This window comes from Cibotium barometz, chromosome 3, assembly GCF_041138505.1.
Source record: "Cibotium barometz isolate CiBa-2024 chromosome 3, ASM4113850v1, whole genome shotgun sequence".
NCBI lineage: Eukaryota > Viridiplantae > Streptophyta > Polypodiopsida > Cyatheales > Cibotiaceae > Cibotium > Cibotium barometz.
Window position 1 is genome coordinate 49,439,718 of NC_141048.1, and position 27,289 is coordinate 49,467,006.

A 27,289-nucleotide genomic window follows, 5' to 3' on the forward strand; every position below is an offset into this window, starting at 1 on the left:
TTGTGCCTACTTAAGCTTTAATCAAGCCTTCCATGTTTGTGCTTACTTAAGCTTGTAAGGAAATGTGAAGTCAATCTTTTTGTGAGAAAATTTGAACCAATATTATTTTTGTCTTGCTTTGGGATGGAGTATACTGTCACGTACTCTAAAGTCTTATTGTAGGTAGCTTGCGACGCTATGGTAAAGGAGTTATACCAACCAGATATCTTCTTGTAAGGAAATGTGAACTCAATCTTTTTGTAAGAAAACATGAGCCAAGTATACTTGTTTTTACTTGTGTTGAAATAAACATTGGAAGAAAGTACATAGATAGGTATTTTTGTGTCTATATTTAAGTTTCTTGGACATAAAATGTGTGTTTATATGTAGGAAGGTAGGTATGTAGGTATGTATGTATGTATGCATGCATGTATGTAGGTATATATGTAGGAAGGTAGGTAGGTAGGTAGGTAGGTAGGTACGCACGCAGGTAGGTAGGTAGGTAGGTAGGTAGGTGTGTATGAGAATATACATGTATATATGTATGTATGTATGTGAATGAATATAGGTAGGTAGGCAGGTAGGTAGGCAGGTAGGCAGGTAGGTAGGTAGGCAGGTAGGTAGGCAGGCAGGTAGGCAGGTAGGCAGGTAGGTAGGCAGGTAGGCAGGTAGGTGTGTTTGAGAATATACATGTATATATGTATGTATGTATGTGAATGTATTTATTTCTCTTTCATAAATACTTACTATATAAAAGCTCACCAAAATGTATCATTTTTCTTACAAGCTCACATAAAACTATCTTATCTCCAAAAAGCTCGCCAAATAAAGCTCGCAAAAAAATCAAACCCGTTTTCCAATGGGAGGCTTAGAGATTTGGACTTTAGTCCAAATATCCTTGGGAGGCTTGGAGGTTTGTCACTGTAAGGCTTAGAGATTTAGACTTAAGTCCAAATCTCATTGGGAGGCTTAGAGATTTGGACTCAAGTCCAATTCTCTCCAATGCCTGGAGATTTGGAATTAAGTCTAAATATCCTCTCTATACTTAGAGATTTGGAATCAAGTCTAAATCTCCCTCCAATTACTAGAGAATTGGAGTTAAGTTTAAATCTCTCTCAAATTCCTAGAGATTTGGACTTGAGTCCAAATCTCTCACAAATTTCTAAAGATATAGACTCAAGTCCGAATCTCCCCTCTATGCTTCCTCTCTATACTTAGAGATTTGGACTCAAGTCCACAAATCTCCCTCCAATTGCTAGAGAATTGGAGTTAAGTTTAAATCTCCCTCAAATTCCTAGAGATTTGGACTTGAGTCCAAATCTCTCTCACGAATTTCTAGAGATTTAGACTCAAGTCTGAATCTCCCCTCTATGCTTGAGATTTGGACTCAAGTTTAAGTCTCCCTCTAATTGCTAGAGATTTGGACTTGAGTCCTATTGAAAGAACGGTAGAGGGAGAGGAGACACACACACAGGAGGAAACCCTAATGTATATTGCAAACCCTAACCATAGAGGGAAGCCATCTCCACTCTCACACAATGCATAAAGCCATAATCCATAATACACACTACACACTATGAGTTGTGTCCACACACATCTAACCCTAGCTAATGTCAACGCACTATGACCAGCTGGACGCGGTCATTTATGTCTCACACATGTTCCTACCTAACATGCTAGCACATAGCATAGCTGGCTCACACTGACATCGAGCTTGAATCTCAACATCCTCTCTCAAGCTCATGATGTACTGCCATAGATGAAGATGTAGATGATCTTGGGATATCAAATGTCTCAACACTCCCCCTCAAGCTCATCCCATGTACTCCCAGCATAGTACGGAAGTACTCAAACTTCTCCCTCCTGCTAAGTGGCTTTGTAAAGATGTCTGCCACCTGCTCATCAGTCTTCACATACTGTAGATCAACTGTACCATCCAGCACCTTCTCTCTGACAAAGTGATAATGGACCTCTATGTGTTTGGTCCTCGCATGAAATACTGGATTCTTGGCCAACTGTATACTGCTCATGTTGTCTCAATGAATGACAACTTTGCCATCAATAGGCTCACCCAAATCTGCCAAGAGATTCTTTAACCATACTGCCTCACAAGTAGCAATGGCTGCACCTCTGTATTCAGCCTCTGTACTAGATAAAGCAACTGTAGGTTGCTTCTTGCTACTCCAACTCACCACGGCACTTCCAAGTGTAAAAGCATAACCACTAGTAGACCTCCTGTCATATGAGCTACCTACCCAATCCAGCATCTGTGTAGCCATGTATATCCAAGCCTTTACCACTCTCATAAAGTAGACCATAATGTGCAGTGGTCTTTACATATCTCATAATGCGTCTCACTGCATCCAAATGAGGTTTCCTGGGGCTCTGCATAAACTGGCTTACTAGCCCCATAGCATAACTCAAATCCGGGCGTGTGATAGTCATGTAAATGAGACTACCAACCATCTTTCTGTACATAGATGGATCATCCAACTCCTCACCAAAATCAGCCCGTAACTTCACATTTTGCTCCAAAGGTGTACTCATAGGCTTACACCCTGTCATGCCATATTTTGCCAACATATCCAATGCATATTGGCGCTGCACTAACCATGTACCTGCATGGTCTTTGATCACTTCAATTCCAAGAAAGCATCTCAACTCACCAAGGTCTTTCATGTCAAATTGCCCACTCAAAGCTTTCTTGACATGCATCACATCTGCACCATGATCACCTGTGATAATCAAGTCATCCACATAGATGACAAGTAAAACAATCCCATGATCTGTCTTCTTCACATAGAGTGAAGAATCTGCTGTAGAAATCTGAAATCCAAGAGAGATAAGATATCTGCTCATCTTATCACTCCAAGCACGAGGTGCTTGTTTCAAACCATATAGTGCCTTTTTCAATCTGCATACATGAGTGGGATATCTTGGGTGTACATACCCTTCTGGCTGTGCCATATAAACCTCTTCTTGTAAGTCACCATTTAGAAATGCATTTTTGACATCCATTTGATGCATTTCCCAACCATTAGCTATAGCCATAGCAATGACTCCTCTTACTGTTCCCATTTTTGCCACCGGACTAAACGTTTCATCATAGTCCAATCCATGGGTTTGTGCATAACCCTTAGCTACCAATCTTGCTTTATGTCTTTCAATGGAACCATCAAATTTGCACTTCACTTTGTAAACCCATTTACAACCAATAACATTTTTGTCCTTTGGTAATGCAACCAAGTCCCATGTGTCATTATGAACCAATGCGTCCATCTCAACATCCATTGCTTTCTCCCATACATGCTTTCCAATAGCCTCTGTATAGCATGTAGGTTCCACATGCTTCACCATAGATGTCATATATGCATAATGCATAGCAAAATCTCGATATGTCAACCTGTCAACGGGATATCTGACCCTTTGGGATCTCCGCAATGCATGCGGATCACTCCGAACACCTGTCACTCTAGCATGTGGTGGCACATATCTATCCTGCCTAGCACCAGGTGTGCGTAAAATAGGTATGCCAAGCTCTCAGATTTGATAGAAATTGGTGTGCTCCAAGCTTCAATAAACCCTAATAGACAGCACAAGGCTCTGATACCAAGTTGAAAGAACGGTAGAGGGAGAGGAGACACACACACAGGAGCAAACCCTAATGTATATTGCAAACCCTAACCATAGAGGGAAGCCATCTCCACTCTCATACAATGCATAAAGCCATAATCCATAATACACACTACACACTATGAGTTGTGTCCACACACATCTAACCCTAGCTAATGTCCACACAATACGACCAACTGGACGCGGTCATTTATGTGTCACACATGTTCCTCTCTAACATGCTAGCACATAGCATAGCTGGCTCACACTGACATCGAGCTTGAATCTCAACAAGTCCAAATTTCCCTCCAATTCCTAGAGATGTAGACTCAAGTCCAAATCTCCCTCCAACTCCTAGAGATGTAGACTCAAGTCCAAATCTCCCCTCCATGCCTTAAGATTTAGACTTGAGTCCAAATCTTCCTCCAATTCTTGGGGATTTGGACTCAAGTTCACATCTCCTCTCCATGCTTTGAGATGTGGGACTTGAGTCCGAATCTCCCTCCAATTCTTAGAGATTTGGATTCAAGTCCAAATCTCCCTCCAATTCCTGGAGATTCAGACTCAAGTTCACATCTCCTCTCCATGCTTTGAGATGTGGGACTTGAGTCCGAATCTCCCTCCAATCTCCCTCCAATTCTTAGAGATTTGGATTCAAGTCCAAATCTCTCTCCAATTCCTGGAGATTCAGACTCAAGTTCAAATCTCCCATCCATGCTTTGAGATTTGGACTTGAGTCCAAATCTCCCTCCAATTCTTAGATATTGGGACTTAAGTCCAAATCTCCCCCGCCTAAACCCTGGAGATTTGGACTCAATTTAAAATCTCCCATCCATGCTTTGAGATTTGGACTTGAGTCCAAATCTCCCTCCAACTCTTAGAGATTTGGACTTAAGTCCAAATCTCCCCCCCTAAACTCTATAGATTTGGACTCAATTTCAAATCTCCCCTCTATGCTTTGAGACTTAGACTTGAGTCTAAATCTCCCTCCAATTCTTAGAGATTTGGATTCAAGTCCAAATCTCCCTTGTATGTGTGGACTCAAGTCCAAATCTCTCTCTAATTCTTGGAAATTTGGACTTAAGTCCAAATCTCCTCTCTATGCTTTGAGATTTGCATTGAAGTCCAAATCTCCCTCTAGTTGCTAGAGATTTGGACTCAAGTCCAAACGTACCTTCTATGTCTAGACTCAAGTCCAAATCTCTCTCCAATACCTAAAGATTTGGATAGAAGTCCAAATATTTCCTCTATAATTTGTAGAGATTTGGACTCCCTCCAATTGCTAGAGATCTGGACTCAAGTCCAAATCTCTCTCCAATTACTGGAGATTTGGAGTCAAGTCCAAATTTTCAAAGTGAACCAAAATCCCTGGCTCTGTTGCTCTCAACCTACTATGAACCACAGGTACCCAAGTGTACCAAAGAGAACTTTAACTTGGAATCCTACACTTGTATCCTTTCTAGTCTTGTTGAGAGAGAAAAAACTTATTCTCATGGGTGGGTTGGTAGGTTCCATGAAAGGCGGGGGGGTTCGGGGGGCGATAGCCCCCCTGGGGGGTCTAGGGGCAACGCCCCTAGCGACAGGGTCCGGGTAGTCCCCAGCCCTGTGAACAGTATGACCAATATGAGAGTCGATCACCCAATCACTGAAGAAATCGAGCATACTAGCAAGCATACACATGTTGAAAATGCACAAAATTTGTGCTCCTCCTTGCACACCAAAATATGTATCTCACAAGAAGGATCTCACAAAAAAGGCTATGCTATATGCTATATATATATTATATACTAATTAGTATACTAATTATTTACTATAGTGTATACTAATTAATTATTAAATATTTATCATACTAATAAATTATTATACCATATAATTTATAATATACTATATACTCTGATATATTAGCTAATTATACTGTACTATATACTATATATATTATATATTAATTAAATACTAATTATAAACTATATTATTACTAATTAATTAGTGCTATAAACATAAAAGAAAAGCCATGAACATAAAAAAGCGGGAAGCAACAAAAATGAAACAAAATCCTATCACTTTGCACCAGAGAAAAGAAGAGAACGAAAAGCTGCGAAACCCTAGCAGGAGGGAACAAAAGCACGGGAAACCCTAGTAGGTGCTCGCTATGTTGCCCATTGATCCAAATGTACCCACTTTGCATTACGTTTCTCACTAATCGACCTGAAATATTAATGATGAGCAATAAAATCAATGTAATAATTAGCTAAAATTAGCTCAGTGAATCTGATAGATCAAAAAGCGAGGTTTTCCGGGGCAATAAACACACAAAATTTGAGGACTGATCTCAACCTGTGGAGGTATCCAGAAGAGTCAATTTTTTGGATCCTGAAGGTCCCATGATTGCAAGAAGGCAACCTAGCTCTACGTAGCCACTGACATTGTCCAGCAAAGGTGAGGCGTTTGCCCTTCGAGTTGGATACAGAAACCCTAATATTCTTCCAAGCTAGACGGATAGTCCTGTTAATATTCTAATTATAATTATCATTATTGTCCGCGGCAACATGATATTGCGCTCCGACCAGCTGATGCAGAGCAGCGCGTGATGATAGACGGATAGTCCTGTTAATATTGTAATTATAATTATCATTATTGTCCACGGCAACATGATATTGCGCTCAGACCAGCTGATGCAGAGCAGCGCGTGATGATCCGTTCGGCCACAGCCTGCACTTTTGCCAATCTCAGTGTGGGTGTTAAGATTTATTTGCAGGGCGAAAGGTACGATTACTATTAGTATTGTTGCTCCTCTGATTAAAATTCTATCTCTTTCTCTCTTCTTGTTCCTCTTCTTCTTCTTCTTCTTTTTCCCTTCTCTCTTCTTCTTCTTCTTCCCCCCTCTTCTTCTTTTTCTTCTCTCTTTTTCTCTCCTCCTCCTCTTCTTCTTCTTTCTCCTCCTCCTTTTTGTCTCTTTCTCCCTCTTCTTCATCTTAATACTTTTTTTCTGTAAACCCTAATTTAAAAAAAACGAAAGACAATGTTTTTTTTCTTTCTTCTTCTCTCTTTCTCTCCTCTTCTTTTCTTCTTCCTCTTCCTCTGCTTCTTTAATCTAGTTGAACAAAACAGGGCTTTTTAAACTATTTTTCTAGTCTTCTAATAAAAATATTAAACACTATGCACTTATTAATCTAACTAGCATGCTTCTTAATTAAAAAATCTATAATTTTATTTTGAAACTTAATCAACAATCTAAATCCATAATCTTAGTTATACTTACAAACCCTACTTCAAAGCCTAGATTAAATACATAATTTTTATTTAATTTGAACAAAATTAAGAATCATGGATACACAAATAAAAAAATCTTACCTGTTAATATGTTGAAACCTTGTTTTACAACCAAGTAGATGAATAAAAATCTTGTTTTTGTGTTCGGCCCTTTGGTATAATCCTTGCAGGTGAAGGGGTTGTGGATTCGTGTTTGAAATTTTGGGGGGAAGATTCAAATTTCAAATTTTTGGAGGGAAAGTTTTGAATTTGAATTTTTTTAATAGAAATATGCCATAAACAATAAGTTGGGAGATTTGGACTTGAATCCAAATCTCCATGTGAGGCTTGGAGATTTGGACTCAAGTCTAAATCTCCTTCCAATGCTATAGATTTGGACTTGAGTCCAAATCTTCCCATAAGGCTTGGAGATTTGGACTCAAGTCCAAATCTCCTTCCAATGCTATAGATTTGGACTTGAGTCCAAATCTTCCCATGAGGCTTCATATTTGGACTTGGGTCCAAATCTCCCTACAATTCCTGTGTACATTTGTACTATTGTGCAAATATTCAGTGAGGCTTAAAAGATTTGGACTTGACTCCAAATCTCCCTCTAAGACTTGGAGATTTAAACTCTAGTCCAAATCACCTTTCGATGCTAAAGATTTGGACTTGAATACAAATCTTCCCATCATGCTTAAGATTAGACTTGGGTCAAAATAGATTTGGATATGATAGGGATTTGGACTCAACTCCAAATATCCTTCCAATTTCTATAAACTAGGACTTAAGTCCAAATATCCTTCCAATTTCTATAGATTTGGACTTAAGTCTCTCTATCTTCCCTAAATATTTGGACTTAAGTCCAAATCTCTGTATCTTCCCTAAAGATTTGGACTTGAAAATTGATACCAGCCGGAGAGGGCTTTGATAGCATCCTTCTTATACAGAGAAGATCTCACTATTCATTTATAAAAGGTAGCCGTTTCCCAAGACAAGGTGGCCCTGATGACAAATGTTATGTCTTTAAGATGTCTTTGCGAGGACCAGCATCAGGCGTGGACTTGGTGAATCGTATGCGGTGTGACAGTGGAGGTGACTTGTCAAAGTCCTGGGTTTTGTTTGATCACACTCATCGAGTTTTTGGTTGGTCAACAATGGCTTGTCATGTTTACGACCCAAGGTGAGACTACGAAATCCAATTTTTTCATTTCTTTCATTTACCTTGAATGATAGCTGACTGAAAAAATTATCTCCAAAATCTTATAGTGTTCAAGAGCTGTTGACAATTGCCACATGCGAAATGAAGGAGGAGGATACAAAAAGCCAAGTACTATTTTGGGAAATGCTGAATAGCACAATGGAGCAATGCGGTTATGCACCCGCACACTTCTATGGGTTTATGGCTGATGAAGCAGGGTCTAATTGGTGTGCAGTTAGGACCGTTTTCAATGGGGGTCCGCACAACATTATGGAGGACAGGGAGCGAACGTGCTTATTCCATTGGAAACAAAGTTTGATGAAGCATGCTAAACAATGCGTGAAGGCAGAAAGTCGACAACACCATATTGACTTGTGTGAAGAATGGAGATTGGCAACCAATAAGGAGTCAGCTTTCTTAAAAAGTAAAGAGATTTGTGAGTGGTGGAGAAATGGACATGTTCATGAGGGAAAACTATCAGTGATGGATACGTGGATGAGTTGGTGGGAAGTACGAATAGCACATTGGGGCAACCTCATGTCAAGGGTAAGAAATTTTATAGAGAACTGATATGTTGTATGGATGCATTTGCATTGGAGTCAATTTTATGAATTCTTGTATGAAACCTCTTGTGTGCAGGTGGTCTTAAGCTCGGTGGATTTAGCACAAACCCCTCGAACAAACTTATCTGAAAGTGTACATGGGAGTTGGCTTGCTGGTGAAGGATACAAGGAAAAGGTTAGCTTGTATGATGCGTGCATTTCAGATATGGCAAACGCTTTACTACAAAGTGCAAAGCAATATGCATATCAGATGGGGAAGCACAAAGGTGAGGGACCAAGCTTGAGCAAGTTGCTGGACAGGGTAGCAGCAAGGTCAAGACTAACACCACCACAAGTGGCTCGCATGGTCCATGAAACAGTAGCTAATACTCCTATGTATGAGGAATCAAGGCCTCTACATGGAGATAAGGAGACTATTCAACGGAAGAGGGTGAGGACAATGGAAGTAGACCAATGCTCACATCGTCCAGGTTATGTCATGCAGAGCAGACATCGTCAAAATCGGGGAACAGCAAGAAGAGTAAGTTTTGGAGATAGATCTAGAACAAACAGTGCAGCAAGTCCCGCTTCAAGGGGAGGACCAAAAAGTCCAATGACTGGAGGAAACAAAGATGTCGGACATGAAGAGCCTAAACAACATTATGGCACAATGAGCGGAGGACAAATGCATGTAAAGGAAGAGGCCGTTGGACGCACAATGTGGGCCATTAGACGAACCCCATTGAACTCAAAAGTCAAATGTTTGGGAAGTATTGATGGAAGACTTAAGTGCAACTCATACATACAGGGAAGCTCTATTGGAGTTGTTGCCCCTAGCTTCTACTCAGAGCGACGACATCCTGGTCCGGGAGGGCCAAAGGCTCAAATGATGTGGTTTTATCCTTCAAATGTTTCACACACATGGCATGTAGATCCAAACATAATATACAAGCCATCATACCCAGATATGTGGAAAGTGGATGTTGGGACCAACATAACCAGCCAAGAGGTAGATAAATTAGTAAAGGCAAGGTTCAAGTTAGATGTTACTCATGAAGAACCTTTTGTGTCGGGGTGGGAGAAACGTCCACACAAGCAGCGGGCAACAAAGAAAGTGACAAGAGGCCACATGATGCTACACAGAATACAAAGAGATCAACCAAGTGGAGGCATTGGATTTCCAAAGAAGCAGAAAAGAGGATTGGTAGTGCCGAGGCCATGACAGCGACAGTCCTTAATGAGAGTGCAATGCAGCCATCCCCCTACTCTATTTTTCATTTGGCATGTGAGAGTGGAGAGGACTATTTTATACACATCAAGGTACAACCTTGGTGTACATGTCCTGATTTCATGCAAAGAGATCTAGAGGAAAGTCTTACGTTGCATGTAAGCATATCTATTTTGTCTTCTTGCGAGTTTTGGGATTACATAAGAATGAGAATATGGTAATGCATCAACCGACACTATCACCAGAGGAAGTGGACAATATACTATCACGTCCTCGAAGCAAGGATGTTTGTGCTTATACTTAAGCTTTAATCAAGCCTGTTTGTGCCTATACTTAAGCTTTAATCAAGCCTCTCATGTTTGTGCCTACTTAAGCTTTAATCAAGCCTTCCATGTTTGTGCTTACTTAAGCTTGTAAGGAAATGTGAAGTCAATCTTTTTGTAAGAAAATTTGAACCAATATTATTTTTGTCTTGCTTTGGGATGGAGTATACTGTCACGTACTCTAAAGTCTTATTGTAGGTAGCTTGCGACGCTATGGTAAAGGAGTTATACCAACCAGATATCTTCTTGTAAGGAAATGTGAACTCAATCTTTTTGTAAGAAAACATGAGCCAAGTATATACTTGTTTTTACTTGTGTTGAAATAAACATTGGAAGAAAGTACATAGATAGGTATTTTTGTGTCTATATTTAAGTTTCTTGGACATAAAATGTGTGTTTATATGTAGGAAGGTAGGTATGTAGGTATGTATGTATGTATGCATGCATGTATGTAGGTATATATGTAGGAAGGTAGGTAGGTAGGTAGGTAGGCACGCAGGTAGGTAGGTAGGTAGGTAGGTAGGTGTGTATGAGAATATACATGTATATATGTATGTATGTATGTGAATGAATATAGGTAGGTAGGTAGGTAGGTAGGTAGGCAGGTAGGCAGGTAGGCAGGTAGGCAGGCAGGTAGGCAGGTAGGCAGGTAGGTAGGCAGGTAGGCAGGTAGGTGTGTTTGAGAATATACATGTATATATGTATGTATGTATGTGAATGTATTTATTTCTCTTTCATAAATACTTACTATATAAAAGCTCACCAAAATGTATCATTTTTCTTACAAGCTCACATAAAACTACCTTATCTCCAAAAAGCTCACCAAATAAAGCTCGCAAAAAAAATCAAACCCGTTTTCCAATGGGAGGCTTAGAGATTTGGACTTTAGTCCAAATATCCTTGGGAGGCTTGGAGGTTTGTCACTGTAAGGCTTAGAGATTTAGACTTAAGTCTAAATCTCATTGGGAGGCTTAGAGATTTGGACTCAAGTCCAATTCTCTCCAATGCCTGGAGATTTGGAATTAAGTCTAAATATCCTCTCTATACTTAGAGATTTGGAATCAAGTCTAAATCTCCCTCCAATTACTAGAGAATTGGAGTTAAGTTTAAATCTCTCTCAAATTCCTAGAGATTTGGACTTGAGTCCAAATCTCTCTCAAATTCCTAGAGATTTGGACTTGAGTCCAAATCTCTCACAAATTTCTAAAGATATAGACTCAAGTCCGAATCTCCCCTCTATGCTTCCTCTCTATACTTAGAGATTTGGACTCAAGTCCACAAATCTCCCTCCAATTGCTAGAGAATTGGAGTTAAGTTTAAATCTCCCTCAAATTCCTAGAGATTTGGACTTGAGTCCAAATCTCTCTCACGAATTTCTAGAGATTTAGACTCAAGTCTGAATCTCCCCTCTATGCTTGAGATTTGGACTCAAGTTTAAGTCTCCCTCTAATTGCTAGAGATTTGGACTTGAGTCCTGTTGAAAGAACGGTAGAGGGAGAGGAGACACACACATAGGAGCAAACCCTAATGTATATTGCAAACCCTAACCATAGAGGGAAGCCATCTCCACTCTCACACAATGCATAAAGCCATAATCCATAATACACACTACACACTATGAGTTGTGTCCACACACATCTAACCCTAGCTAATGTCCACGCACTATGACCAGCTGGACGCGGTCATTTATGTCTCACACATGTTCCTACCTAACATGCTAGCACATAGCATAGCTGGCTCACACTGACATCGAGCTTGAATCTCAACATCCTCTCTCAAGCTCATGATGTACTGCCATAGATGAAGATGTAGATGATCTTGGGATATCAAATGTCTCAACACTCCCCCTCAAGCTCATCCCATGTACTCCCAGCATAGTACGGAAGTACTCAAACTTCTCCCTGCTAAGTGGCTTTGTAAAGATGTCTGCCACCTGCTCATCAGTCTTCACATACTGTAGATCAACTGTACCATCCAGCACCTTCTCTCTGACAAAGTGATAATGGACCTCTATGTGTTTGGTCCTCGCATGAAATACTGGATTCTTGGCCAACTGTATACTGCTCATGTTGTCTCAATGAATGACAACTTTGCCATCAATAGGCTCACCCAAATCTGCCAAGAGATTCTTTAACCATACTGCCTCACAAGTAGCAATGGCTGCACCTCTGTATTCAGCCTCTGTACTAGATAAAGCAACTGTAGGTTGCTTCTTGCTACTCCAACTCACCACGGCACTTCCAAGTGTAAAAGCATAACCACTAGTAGACCTCCTGTCATATGAGCTACCTACCCAATCCAGCATCTGTGTAGCCATGTATATCCAAGCCTTTACCACTCTCATAAAGTAGACCATAATGTGCAGTGGTCTTTACATATCTCATAATGCGTCTCACTGCATCCAAATGAGGTTTCCTGGGGCTCTGCATAAACTGGCTTACTAGCCCCATAGCATAACTCAAATCCGGGCGTGTGATAGTCATGTAAATGAGACTACCAACCATCTTTCTGTACATAGATGGATCATCCAACTCCTCACCAAAATCAGCCCGTAACTTCACATTTTGCTCCAAAGGTGTACTCATAGGCTCACACCCTGTCATGCCATATTTTGCCAACATATCCAATGCATATTGGCGCTGCACTAACCATGTACCTGCATGGTCTTTGATCACTTCAATTCCAAGAAAGCATCTCAACTCACCAAGGTCTTTCATGTCAAATTGCCCACTCAAAGCTTTCTTGACATGCATCACATCTGCACCATGATCACCTGTGATAATCAAGTCATCCACATAGATGACAAGTAAAACAATCCCATGATCTGTCTTCTTCACATAGAGTGAAGAATCTGCTGTAGAAATCTGAAATCCAAGAGAGATAAGATATCTGCTCATCTTATCACTCCAAGCACGAGGTGCTTGTTTCAAACCATATAGTGCCTTTTTCAATCTGCATACATGAGTGGGATATCTTGGGTGTACATACCCTTCTGGCTGTGCCATATAAACCTCTTCTTGTAAGTCACCATTTAGAAATGCATTTTTGACATCCATTTGATGCATTTCCCAACCATTAGCTATAGCCATAGCAATGACTGCTCTTACTGTTCCCATTTTTGCCACCGGACTAAACGTTTCATCATAGTCCAATCCTTGGGTTTGTGCATAACCCTTAGCTACCAATCTTGCTTTATGTCTTTCAATGGAACCATCAAATTTGCACTTCACTTTGTAAACCCATTTACAACCAATAACATTTTTGTCCTTTGGTAATGCAACCAAGTCCCATGTGTCATTATGAACCAATGCGTCCATCTCAACATCCATTGCTTTCTCCCATACATGCTTTCCAATAGCCTCTGTATAGCATGTAGGTTCCACATGCTTCACCATAGATGTCATATATGCATAATGCATAGCAAAATCTCGATATGTCAACCTGTCAACGGGATATCTGACCCTTTGGGATCTCCGCAATGCATGCGGATCACTCCGAACACCTGTCACTCTAGCATGTGGTGGCACATATCTATTCTGCCTAGCACCAGGTGTGCGTAAAATAGGTATGCCAAGCTCTCAGATTTGATAGAAATTGGTGTGCTCCAAGCTTCAATAAACCCTAATAGACAGCACAAGGCTCTGATACCAAGTTGAAAGAACGGTAGAGGGAGAGGAGACACACACACAGGAGCAAACCCTAATGTATATTGCAAACCCTAACCATAGAGGGAAGTCATCTCCACTCTCATACAATGCATAAAGCCATAATCCATAATACACACTACACACTATGAGTTGTGTCCACACACATCTAACCCTAGCTAATGTCCACACAATACGACCAACTGGACGCGGTCATTTATGTCTCACACATGTTCCTCTCTAACATGCCAGCACATAGCATAGCTGGCTCACACTGACATCGAGCTTGAATCTCAACAAGTCCAAATTTCCCTCCAATTCCTAGAGATGTAGACTCAAGTCCAAATCTCCCTCCAACTCCTAGAGATGTAGACTCAAGTCCAAATCTCCCCTCCATGCCTTAAGATTTAGACTTGAGTCCAAATCTTCCTCCAATTCTTGGGGATTTGGACTCAAGTTCACATCTCCTCTCCATGCTTTGAGATGTGGGACTTGAGTCCGAATCTCCCTCCAATTCTTAGAGATTTGGATTCAAGTCCAAATCTCCCTCCAATTCCTGGAGATTCAGACTCAAGTTCACATCTCCTCTCCATGCTTTGAGATGTGGGACTTGAGTCCGAATCTCCCTCCAATCTCCCTCCAATTCTTAGAGATTTGGATTCAAGTCCAAATCTCTCTCCAATTCCTGGAGATTCAGACTCAAGTTCAAATCTCCCATCCATGCTTTGAGATTTGGACTTGAGTCCAAATCTCCCTCCAATTCTTAGATATTGGGACTTAAGTCCAAATCTCCCCCCCCTAAACCCTGAAGATTTGGACTCAATTTAAAATCTCCCATCCATGCTTTGAGATTTGGACTTGAGTCCAAATCTCCCTCCAACTCTTAGAGATTTGGACTTAAGTCCAAATCTCACCCCCTAAACTCTTTAGATTTGGACTCAATTTCAAATCTCCCCTCTATGCTTTGAGACTTAGACTTGAGTCTAAATCTCCCTCCAATTCTTAGAGATTTGGATTCAAGTCCAAATCTCCCTTGTATGTGTGGACTCAAGTCCAAATCTCTCTCTAATTCTTGGAAATTTGGACTTAAGTCCAAATCTCCTCTCTATGCTTTGAGATTTGCATTGAAGTCCAAATCTCCCTCTAGTTGCTAGAGATTTGGACTCAAGTCCAAACGTACCTTCTATGTCTAGACTCAAGTCCAAATCTCTCTCCAATACCTAAAGATTTGGATAGAAGTCCAAATATTTCCTCTATAATTTGTAGAGATTTGGACTCCCTCCAATTGCTAGAGATCTGGACTCAAGTCCAAATCTCTCTCCAATTACTGGAGATTTGGAGTCAAGTCCAAATTTTCAAAGTGAACCAAAATCCCTGGCTCTGTTGCTCTCAACCTACTATGAACCACAGGTACCCAAGTGTACCAAAGAGAACTTTAACTTGGAATCCTACACTTGTATCCTTTCTAGTCTTGTTGAGAGAGAAAAAACTTATTCTCATGGGTGGGTTGGTAGGTTCCATGAAAGGCGGGGGGGTTCGGGGGGCGATAGCCCCCCTGGGGGGTCTAGGGGCAACGCCCCTAGCGACAGGGTCCGGGTAGTCCCCAGCCCTATGAACAGTATGACCAATATGAGAGTCGATCACCCAATCACTGAAGAAATCGAGCATACTAGCAAGCATACACATGTTGAAAATGCACAAAATTTGTGCTTCTCCTTGCACACCAAAATATGTATCTCACAAGAAGGATCTCACAAAAAAGGCTATGCTATATGCTATATATATATTATATACTAATTAGTATACTAATTATTTACTTTAATTATTAAATATTTATCATACTAATAAATTATTATACCATATAATTTATAATATACTATATACTCTGATATATTAGCTAATTATACTATACTATATACTATATATATTATATATTAATTAAATACTAATTATAAACTATATTATTACTAATTAATTAGTGCTATAAACATAAAAGAAAAGCCATGAACATAAAAAAGCGGGAAGCAACAAAAACGAAACAAAATCCTATCACTTTGCACCAGAGAAAAGAAGAGAACGAAAAGCTGCGAAACCCTAGCAGGAGGGAACAAAAGCACGGGAAACCCTAGTAGGTGCTCGCTATGTTGCCCATTGATCCAAATGTACCCACTTTGCATTACGTTTCTCACTAATCGACCTGAAATATTAATGATGAGCAATAAAATCAATGTAATAATTAGCTAAAATTAGCTCAGTGAATCTGATAGATCAAAAAGCGAGGTTTTCCGGGGCAATAAACACACAGAATTTGAGGACTGATCTCAACCTGTGGAGGTATCCAGAAGAGTCAATTTTTTGGATCCCGAAGGTCCCATGATTGCAAGAAGGCAACCTAGCTCTACGTAGCCACTGACATTGTCCAGCAAAGGTGAGGCGTTTGCCCTTCGAGTTGGATACAGAAACCCTAATATTCTTCCAAGCTAGACGGATAGTCCTGTTAATATTCTAATTATAATTATCATTATTGTCCGCGGCAACATGATATTGCGCTCCGACCAGCTGATGCAGAGCAGCGCGTGATGATAGACGGATAGTCCTGTTAATATTGTAATTATAATTATCGTTATTGTCCGCGGCAACATGATATTGCGCTCAGACCAGCTGATGCAGAGCAGCGCATGATGATCCGTTCGGCCACAGCCTGCACTTTTGCCAATCTCAGTGTGGGTGTTAAGATTTATTTGCAGGGCGAAAGGTACGATTACTATTAGTATTGTTGCTCCTCTGATTAAAATTCTATCTCTTTCTCTCTTCTTGTTCCTCTTCTTCTTCTTCTTCTTTTTCCCTTCTCTCTTTCTCTCTTCTTGTTCCTCTTCTTCTTCTTCTTCTTTTTTCCCTTCTCTCTTCTTCTTCTTCTTCCCCCCTCTTCTTCTTTTTCTTCTCTCTTTTTCTCTCCTCCTCCTCTTCTTCTTCTTTCTCCTCCTCTTCTTCTTCTTTCTCCTCCTCCTTTTTGTCTCTTTCTCCCTCTTCTTCATCTTAATACTTTTTTTCTGTAAACCCTAATTTAAAAAAAACGAAAGACAATGTTTTTTTTTCTTTCTTCTTCTCTCTTTCTCTCCTCTTCTTTTCTTCTTCCTCTTCCTCTGCTTCTTTAATCTAGTTGAACAAAACAGGGCTTTTTAAACTATTTTTCTAGCCTTCTAATAAAAATATTAAACACTATGCACTTATTAATCTAACTAGCATGCTTCTTAATTAAAAAATCTATAATTTTATTTTGAAACTTAATCAACAATCTAAATCCATAATCTTAGTTATACTTACAAACCCTACTTCAAAGCCTAGATTAAATACATAATTTTTATTTAATTTGAACAAAATTAAGAATCATGGATACACAAATAAAAAAATCTTACCTGTTAATATGTTGAAACCTTGTTTTACAACCAAGTAGATGAATAAAAATCTTGTTTTTGTGTTCGGCCCTTTGGTATAATCCTTGCAGGTGAAGGGGTTGTGGATTCGTGTTTGAAATTTTGGGGGAAGATTCAAATTTCAAATTTTTGGAGGGAAAGTTTTGAATTTGAATTTTTTTAATAGAAATATGCCATAAACAATAAGTTGGGAGATTTGGACTTGAATCCAAATCTCCATGTGAGGCTTGGAGATTTGGACTCAAGTCTAAATCTCCTTCCAATGCTATAGATTTGGACTTGAGTCCAAATCTTCCCATAAGGCTTGGAGATTTGGACTCAAGTCCAAATCTCCTTCCAATGCTATAGATTTGGACTTGAGTCCAAATCTTCCCATGAGGCTTCATATTTGGACTTGGGTCCAAATCTCCCTACAATTCCTGTGTACATTTGTACTATTGTGCAAATATTCAGTGAGGCTTAAAAGATTTGGACTTGACTCCAAATCTCCCTCTAAGACTTGGAGATTTAAACTCTAGTCCAAATCACCTTTCGATGCTAAAGATTTGGACTTGAATACAAATCTTCCCATCATGCTTAAGATTAGACTTGGGTCAAAATAGATTTGGATATGATAGGGATTTGGACTCAACTCCAAATATCCTTCCAATTTCTATAAACTAGGACTTAAGTCCAAATATCCTTCCAATTTCTATAGATTTGGACTTAAGTCTCTCTATCTTCCCTAAATATTTGGACTTAAGTCCAAATCTCTGTATCTTCCCTAAAGATTTGGACTTGAGTCTAAATCTTTGCATGAGACTTAAAGATTTTGATGCAAGGCGGCCTAATCTTTCTGTAATGCCTAGGCATTGTTGGGAGATTTGGACTTGAGTCCCAATCTCTCATCCTCATTGGGATATTTGGACTTGAGTCCAAATCTCCTTGTGAGGTTGGAAGATTGGAACTCAAGTCCAAATCTCCCAACAATGCCAATAGATTTGGACTGGAGTCCAAATCTTCCCATGAGGCTTAGGAATTGGACTTCAGTCCAAATAGATTTGGACATGATTTGGACATGATAGGGATTTGGACTTCATGTCCAAATAGATTTGGACATGATAGGGATTTGGACTCAACGCTAAATCTCTCCATGAGGCTTAGAGATTTGGACTTACGTCCAAATATCCTTCCAACGCCTATAGATTTGGACTTGAGTCCAAATCTTCTCCAAGCCCTTTAGATTTGTATTCCCTTCACTTAAAGATTTGGACTTGATTCCAAAGCCTCTCCTGGCCCTATAGATTTTGATTCCATTCACTTAGAGATTTGGACTCAAGTGCAAATCTCCCCATGAGGCAATAAGATTTGAACTCAAGTCCAAATCTTCCTGTGAGGCTAGGAGATTTGGACTTAAGTCCAAATCTACCTGTGAGGCAAAGACATTTAGACTCAAGTCCAAATCTCCCCACCATGAGGCAAAGACACATGGAATCAAGTCCAAATCTTCCTACTACGAGGCTAGGAGATTTGGACTTAAGTCTAAATCTCCCCGTAAGGCAAAGAGATTTGGACTCAAGTCCAAATCTCCCTAAACTCAAGTCCAAATCTGCTTCCAATGACTTTAGATTTGTACTTAAGTTGAAATCTCCCCATCTTCTTTCAGTTCATACAGATTTGGATTCTCTTCAATTAGAGATTTGGACTCAAGTCTAAATCTCACTGTGAGGCTAGGAGATTTAGACTCAAGCCCAAATATCCATTCAATGTCTATAGATTTCGACTTCCATCCAAATCTCTTGAAGATTTGGACTTGAGTCCAAATCTCTTAGCATTGTAGGAAGATCTAGGGTCTAACTCCTATAGGTAAATGTGCACATACTTCTTCTCTATGCAACAAATTCTGGGGTGCTAGTAGCGGAAGTAGCACTCCTTGCATAGGGGGTAGAGCCTCTCACTCGAGGCCTCGGCCACGGATATTTGGACAAGAGACTAATCCCTCGGTTCTTCCAAAACCGAACCTGGAAAAACTTCCCTCGCCCAGAAGGCACAGGCGACTCCTCCACGAAAATTTATTCTAACGTAGTCAAGAGCCTTAACTAACCAAACTGATCTAACTGTTGATTCTTTTCCATAGAACAATGACTATGCGGGATTTACTTCATCTATCGTAACATAACAGAATTGAGTCTTATTTTAGGGATCCATCAGTCCAGCCTAACCCCATCCAATCCCATGGGTTATAGCCAACCGCCCAACCACTATAGTGATAGGATCCATCAGTCCAGCCTAACCCCATCCAATCCCATGGGTTATAGCCAACCGCCCAACCACTATAGTGATAGGATCCATTTAGAAATTTGGTTATGTTTTGTCTCCCAAGTACCAAGGAAAAGATTTCCCAGGCCCCCTAGCCGGCGCTTCAAGCAAAGTTCAAGATAGTCACACCACTTACACACCTAATATGAAATTGCCCGTTTCACAGATTCAGCTGTCTTTAAAACAATCTTCTAATGAAACCATAGTATCACTGATCATAATCCTCCAAAATATCTAGCTTTAATTTTAATTTTCAATCATTCCTTCATCAGTGTACCTATAGAATCATTGGTAAAACCAGAACGCTCAACACCTGTTCACTTAGGGACCTTTTCAATAGTTCCTAGATCATAGTACCTAGAAATATAATCACTTAAGAAAATCTAGATGGACTCTCTGTTGAAGATCAGTAAGATCAACCAACAAATCCATATAAAAGAGCCATGGACTCATCCGTTGAGGACCAGCAAGGCCAATTAACCAGATCCATGCCTGCTGAGTTCAGAAAATAACTCTAACTCCTTGTTTCATTTTCTTCCCTGATGCACGTGTGGGTATCTTTGGTAACCCAGAGCCCTAGCGCTGTATGGTTAGCACCCTCTAGGCTTCTTCGTAGGTCACCTAGTGCTTCACTCATAGGGTGCTTCGTTGGTCCCTCATCCACCATACCAGAAGCTCACCATTTAAATCGAACGGAGGCTGGTCAAGACCTCGGCCAACCTTGCTACACGAGACGTCCTCCATTGACTCTCCACCATCAACTCTTACAACTTTATCACTTAGGTCTTAATGACCTCATTCACAAGATGGTCAAAATGCTTCCCCAGCATTCTTGACATAAAACAGTCATTTAAAAACAAGTTTCATAAATACAGTTTCTAAAGAACTCTCATCTTATCACATTGTTCCACATCATTTCTCGTCATTCCACATTCTTTTATATCAATTCACATTGCTTATTCCACATCTAGTCATATGTATTCCCATCGTCCTTCATCCAATCTCAACTAATCACATCATATTACATCTCATCATATCTATCCACATCTATCCTCATCATATCACCTCACAACATATCCACATCATATCTATCCACATCTATCCTCATCACATCACCTCACAACATCTCCACATCACATCTCATCCATTCATATCACATCACATCCATCTACATTTATTCAGATCCAAATCACATCCACATATCATCACATCACGTTCACATCTATTTACATCACTTCACATCCATTCACATCTACCCAGATCCTTATCATATCACATCCATTCACATCTATTTACATCACTTCACATCCATTCACATCTACCCAGATCCTCATCATATCACATCGCATCTATCCACATCATATCTCATCCATTCATATCTAACTAGATCCACATCACATCACATCCTTTCACATCTCATTACATCACATTCACATCTCACTGCATCCATTCAGATATCATCACATCACATTCACATCCATTCTCATCTCATCGCATCCATTCACATCTTATCACATCCACTCACATCTCATCACACCCATTCACATCTCATCACACCCATTCACATCTCCTAATACCCATTCACATCCATCACACCCATTCACATCTCATCACATCCACTCACATGTCATCACACCCATTCACATCCCACATTCATTCACATCTCATCACACCCACTCACATCTCATCACACCCACTCACATCCATCACACCCATTCACATCCCACATTCATTCACATCTCGTTACATCCATCGTCATCTTATCACATCGCATTCACATCCATCCCCATCACATCACATTCATTCCATCCACATCTATCCACATCACATCTTATTCATTCCATCCACTTTACCTCACATCCATATCCACATCTATCCATATCTCATCACATCCATTCACATCTCATCATATTCATCCACATCCATCCATGCATTCACATTCACATCTATCCACATCCATCCATTCATTCACATTCACTTCTATCCACATCTATCCATTCATTCACATATTGACATCTATCCACATCTATCCATTCATTCACATATTGACATCTATCCACATCCATCCATTTATTCACATTCACATCTATCCAAATCCATCCATTCATTCACATGCACATCTATCACTTCATATCTCATTCTCATCCATTTACATCACATCACACCCATGCACATATCATCACATCACACCCATGCACATATCATCACATCTATTCACATCTCATCGCATCCATTCACATCTAATGCACATACATCACACCCATGCACATCTCATCGCATCCATTCACATCTCATCGCATCCACTCACATCTCATCACATAACATTCACTTTTAGTACCGTTTTCTACTTTCGATACTGATAGGACTTTTCTAAGTTTCTACCAATTTCTTGGCCTAGTGAAAGATACTTTTTCACTCGATCCCATTGAATCTACGTTTCAAAGTGTTGTTGAAGGTTTAAAAAGGAAAAATAAATCTTATCATAATTGAATAGTAAAAACTCAAAAAGAGCATTTACATATTGTATTTTAATTCCTTAAGCTTCATTAATGAGAACGAATTCTAAGCTTCCGTTTACTCATTGGACCTCGATCCTCCCAGAGATTCCAGATTCCCTTTTCTGAATAAGAATTATCCAAGTTTTCTCGATGGATATTTTCACATTCTTTCTCAAATTTCTCAAGTAAGATATATTCAATATTCTTCTTTTTGAATAAAAGATTCATGGGATTTACAAAAATAAATTCTACCCATATTTTCCAATAAAATAATAGTACTCAAAATTTCACTTTTGATAAATACTCATAATTTGAATTATGCCAAAAATTTCTCTTTTTAACATTTAATTATTTGGACCTCAAATATCATGGGAATTTCTCTTTTTGCATAAAAATAAATTTACCAAAAAATACTCTTTTCTCATAATTAATTAATTATGCATAATTACAAAAAATTATTTCCCATGAATATGATGAAAATCATTCTTTTTGCATAGGATGTCCAATCCTAGAATATGGTAGGAAGTCCTCTTTTAGCAGTATGCATAAAAATAAGATATGTATTATTTTCTAAAAAGTTTACCATAGCTTCGCTGGCTATTACTTATAGTTCTCAATTTTTCCTAAAAGAGTAAAAGCTTGTAATGAAAATATAATAGTAGTTCCTCTTTTATGCTTAAAATCAAACTATGAATTTAAATCATAATTTTAACCATAATTATAAACATAACTATAACTATCCCACTAAACTAAGCTAATTTGAACATTCCTCTTTTCTCAAATTATTAGGATAATCCATTTCTCATTTAGAATGAATTAAAGTAGCTTTTAACTAAGCATAAACAATCTAAAAGAATTTACCATTATTTTAATAGCACAAAATCATGAAAAAATAAAGATGGCTATTCTTTTAGAGAGAGAGATTTAATTAAAGATGGCTATTCTTTTAGAGAGAGATTTAATTAAAGAAAGCATTACAAATAAGCATAAAGATTAACTTTCTCTTAATTAATTATTAAGACTTTTAGGGAAAGCTTGATTTGAATTAAAACAATCATTTAAAAAGCTTCTCAAGCTTGAGAGGGGTTGAGAAGAAGAAAGTCATTGAGATAATTTAAAAAAACCGCATAAATCGATTTTACCTTCAAGTTTGGCTTGATTCTCTATTAGAAGTGAAACTGCCGACTAATCAATTGGTCCACCAAGAGAAGAAGAGCAACTCCAAAAGTTGTTGGAAAGAGAGAGAGAAACTCCAAGCTCCCAAGAGAGAGAAAAATTTAAGGGATAATAAAAAATATGATTATTTTAATATAATACTAGCATGGTATAGCTCCAATATGAAAATACAAAGGAATGAGGGTCTATTTATAGGTGAGGGAGGCCACTAACCAAGCCCAACTGGGTTCTAGAATTTTTCAGCTTTAGTTTGACTGAATCTGGATAAGATTTGGACCAATTTGCCTCCTTTTTTGATGTGGTTTGATCCAGGAGAAAGGAGAGATAAAAATATCATAGTTTTTTGAATTAAAAAACCCTTCCACACATGTGAAAAAGGCACCTACCTCAAAGGTCCCCCTCTCCTTACCAAGGTGTCAAAAATGCATCATTTCTCTAAAATATCTCATTTTTTTAGTAATATCTCTTAATTTTTAACTAATAAACCTTGTACTCAGTCAACTCTTCATCTTATGTGAGCATTTACTCATTTTTGGGTAATTTCTTTTATTCTTTGGATTTATCTCATCCCAACACTTGGATTAATCCAATTGGCCCATTGGAACCTTAGTTGGACCATAATCTAAAAATTTCTTAAAATGTAGACTCTTAGGCTAAGGTCTCTTATACCATTTTCAATTAATTCCTAATGCACATTGGAAAGTTCATTTTTAACTTCTGATTCAGAGGAATCCATTTTAGACATTAGGAGGATTTTTATATCCAAAGATATCTCAGAGAGGGAAATAATTATAAGAACAGAAGGGGAGGTTCTTATACCTTTACTCCTCAAAAGCTGGAGGGAGGAATCTTACATCCTACCCCACTTAAAAAATGCGAGATTGTTGGAATTAGGGTTGCAGGAATGCACACACAACTTCAAGAAGATGAGGAAGCTTGAGCACAACACAGTAGTGTATTATGAGTGCCAAAAATGAAAGATAACAAGCCCTAGAAGATAATGGGCGTATATACAATGCACAGGGGAAAAAACCTCCTAGTGAGGGAAAAAGTGCCCCGGCGGTCCTAAGTGTGTTCACACACATCACTACTATAATATGGTAACAAATCCCCCCTGGAGTGATGCGGTGAACAAGAGCTAGCACTCATGTATAGGGAAGTGTCTAGCTATGTGGACGAATCCACAAAAGGGAGTAAGCCCAAAGCTTTGCGAAAAGCTTCGAACTTCTCACGAGGCAGAGCCTTTGTGAAAAGGTCTGCAAGGTTATCCTGTGTTGGCACATAAGCCAAACTGATCTCTCCTGCAGAGAGTCTCTCCCTGACATAATGGTAGTGCACCTCAATGTGCTTCGTACGAGCATGGAACACTGGGTTCCGCGCAACTGCCAATGCGCTCTGACTGTCAGTGAAGATGGTGGTGGCAGATGGCTGCCCAACACCCAAATCAGCCATAAGGCGTCTGAGCCACACACACTCAACCGTAGCTGTGAAAGCTGCCCTGTACTCAGCTTCACAACTAGAAGTGGCCACAGTAGGCTGCTTCTTGCTCAACCATGATATGCATGAGCTTCCAAGCATGAAGCAAAAACCACTCGTGGACACGCGTGTGTCATAACAACCAGCCCAGTCAGAATCTGAAAAAACATGTAAATCTGGCGGCAATGATCCCCCCTTGGGATAAAACAACCCAAGATGCCGAGTACCACTCAAATAGCGAAAGATACGCTTCACTGCCTGCCAATGCTTAATGCCTGGGCTATGCATAAATCTGCTCACCTGTGAGACTGCAAACTGAATGTCTGGCCTCGTAATGCATACATAAATGAGGCAACCAACAGCTGTCTGATAGAGTGTGACATCAAAGTGATCTCCAGCATCATGAAGACTCAACTTCAAACCTGTCTCCATTGGAGTAGCAATAGGCTTGCAGTCTTCAAGGCCAAATCTCCGCAACAATGTTTCAATATACTTTGTCTGACATAAAGCAATACCTCCATCACACTGCTTAAATTGTATCCCCAAATAATGATGCAAATGCCCCAAATCTGACATCTCAAAAGAGGCATTCAAATCAGCCTTAAAATCAGCAATATGACTCTCATTTGGTCCTGTGAGCAGCATGTCATCGACATAGAGAGCAATGATTAGATGTACACCATCCACACGTTTAACATACAAAGTGCTTTCTGTTGGACTATTCTGAAACCCATGTGCAGTCAAATATGCATGTATTTTTTCATACCAAGCTCGTGGAGCTTGCTTTAAACCATATAAAGCCTTTTTTAACCTGCACACTTTGTTTTCCTGCCCTCTTTGAACAAAACCACGAGGCTGCGATACATACACCTCCTCATGCAAATCTCCATTTAAGAACGCAGTCTTTATGTCCAGCTGATGTACATTCCAACCATTATGAGCTGCTAATGCACAGATGCTACGAACAGTGGTCATACGACATGTGGGAGCAAAAGTCTCATCAAAATCAATGCCCTTCTCTTGAGCATAACCTTTTGCAACAAGCCTAGCCTTATGGCGATCCACTGTGCCATCAGGCTTACGCTTCAATTTGTATACCCACTTAGTGCCAATGGCCTTCTTGCCAGGGGGCAAGTCACATAAAGACCATGTACTATTCTTCATAATAGCATCGTATTCTGCTTGCATAGCAGCCATCCAATTTTCTGAACTTTGTGCCTCATCAAATGAAACAGGCTCACTTTCATCGCACATACTAGAAACAGCCAATGCATAACAATCTGACGCATAAGAGGCACCATGAGAGCCAGAACGAGTGCGACTAGACAAAGGGGCATCCAACTTGCTGTCACGCAAAGTCTGCACCAGCCATCTGGGCATGTTCCTAGAGCCCTCAATCTCTTGTCTCTCATCCTCAAGTGCATCATGCACATCTGCATCAGATATAGGCTGATCTGTGCCATCATTTAAAACCTGCATAGGCTGAAAAACTGCCTCATGAGGTATTGCACTTGACTGTGCACCACTGAAAAGAGGCAACAATGTATCATAGACATCACGTGAGCTGATATCTGTCTCCTTAGTACATGAAACCAAGGGCTGAACTGCATCTTCCACAAATACAACATCACGGCTAACCAAAATGCGCTTTGTCTGTGGATGATACAAATGATAGCCTTTGCTCTCAGCACTATATCCAACAAAAATACATTTGACAGCTTTGTCATCCAATTTTCTGCGATGTTGCACAGGCACTAATGCATATGCCAGGCAACCAAAAACACGTAAATGGCCAACAGATGGCTTGCGGCTATGCCAAGCCTCATATGGAGTGACAACCTGTAATGCTTTGGTGGGACACCTGTTTAGTACATAAGTGGCACACATGACAGCCTCAAGCCAAAAACCATGTGGTAGACTTTGACTCTTAACCATACATCTTGCCATTTCCATGAGAGACCTGTTTTTTCTCTCAGCCACACCATTTTGCTGTGGTGTATACGGCACTGTACATTGGTGTTTTATCCCACGCTCAGCCAGAAATGCATTAAATTCTGAAGACATATACTCCCCCCCTCGATCTGAACGGAGGGTGCCCATCTTACTTTCTGACACATTTTCAGCCATAACCAAAAACTGTTTGAAGCACAAAAACACTTCGGACTTTGCCTTCAAAGGATATACCCATGCATGCCTGGTAAAATCATCAATGAAAGTCACGAAGTAAAGGTAGTTTCCAAATGATGGAGTTTGCATGGGACCACAAACATCACTGTGAACAAGCTGCAATCTGCGTTCAGCTCTCACTGATCCATCTTTGGGAAAGGAAGCACGCTGCATTTTACCCAATATGCAGCCCTCACAAACATGCTTGACAGGTGCCTCAAGCTTAGGCAAAGAAGACACCATTTCAGATTTCTGCAGGCGCAGCAAACTTGCAAAATTCAGATGACCAAAACGTGCATGCCACAGTTTTGCATTTGAAATAGCCTGCGTATCCATAATAGCACATGCTGAATCCTCTACACATTTGCCATCCATATTGAGCTTATACAGCCCTCGACATAGTGAACCAGATGCTACAATGATGTCACCACAAGAGAGATCATGAACAGTACATCTGTCATCC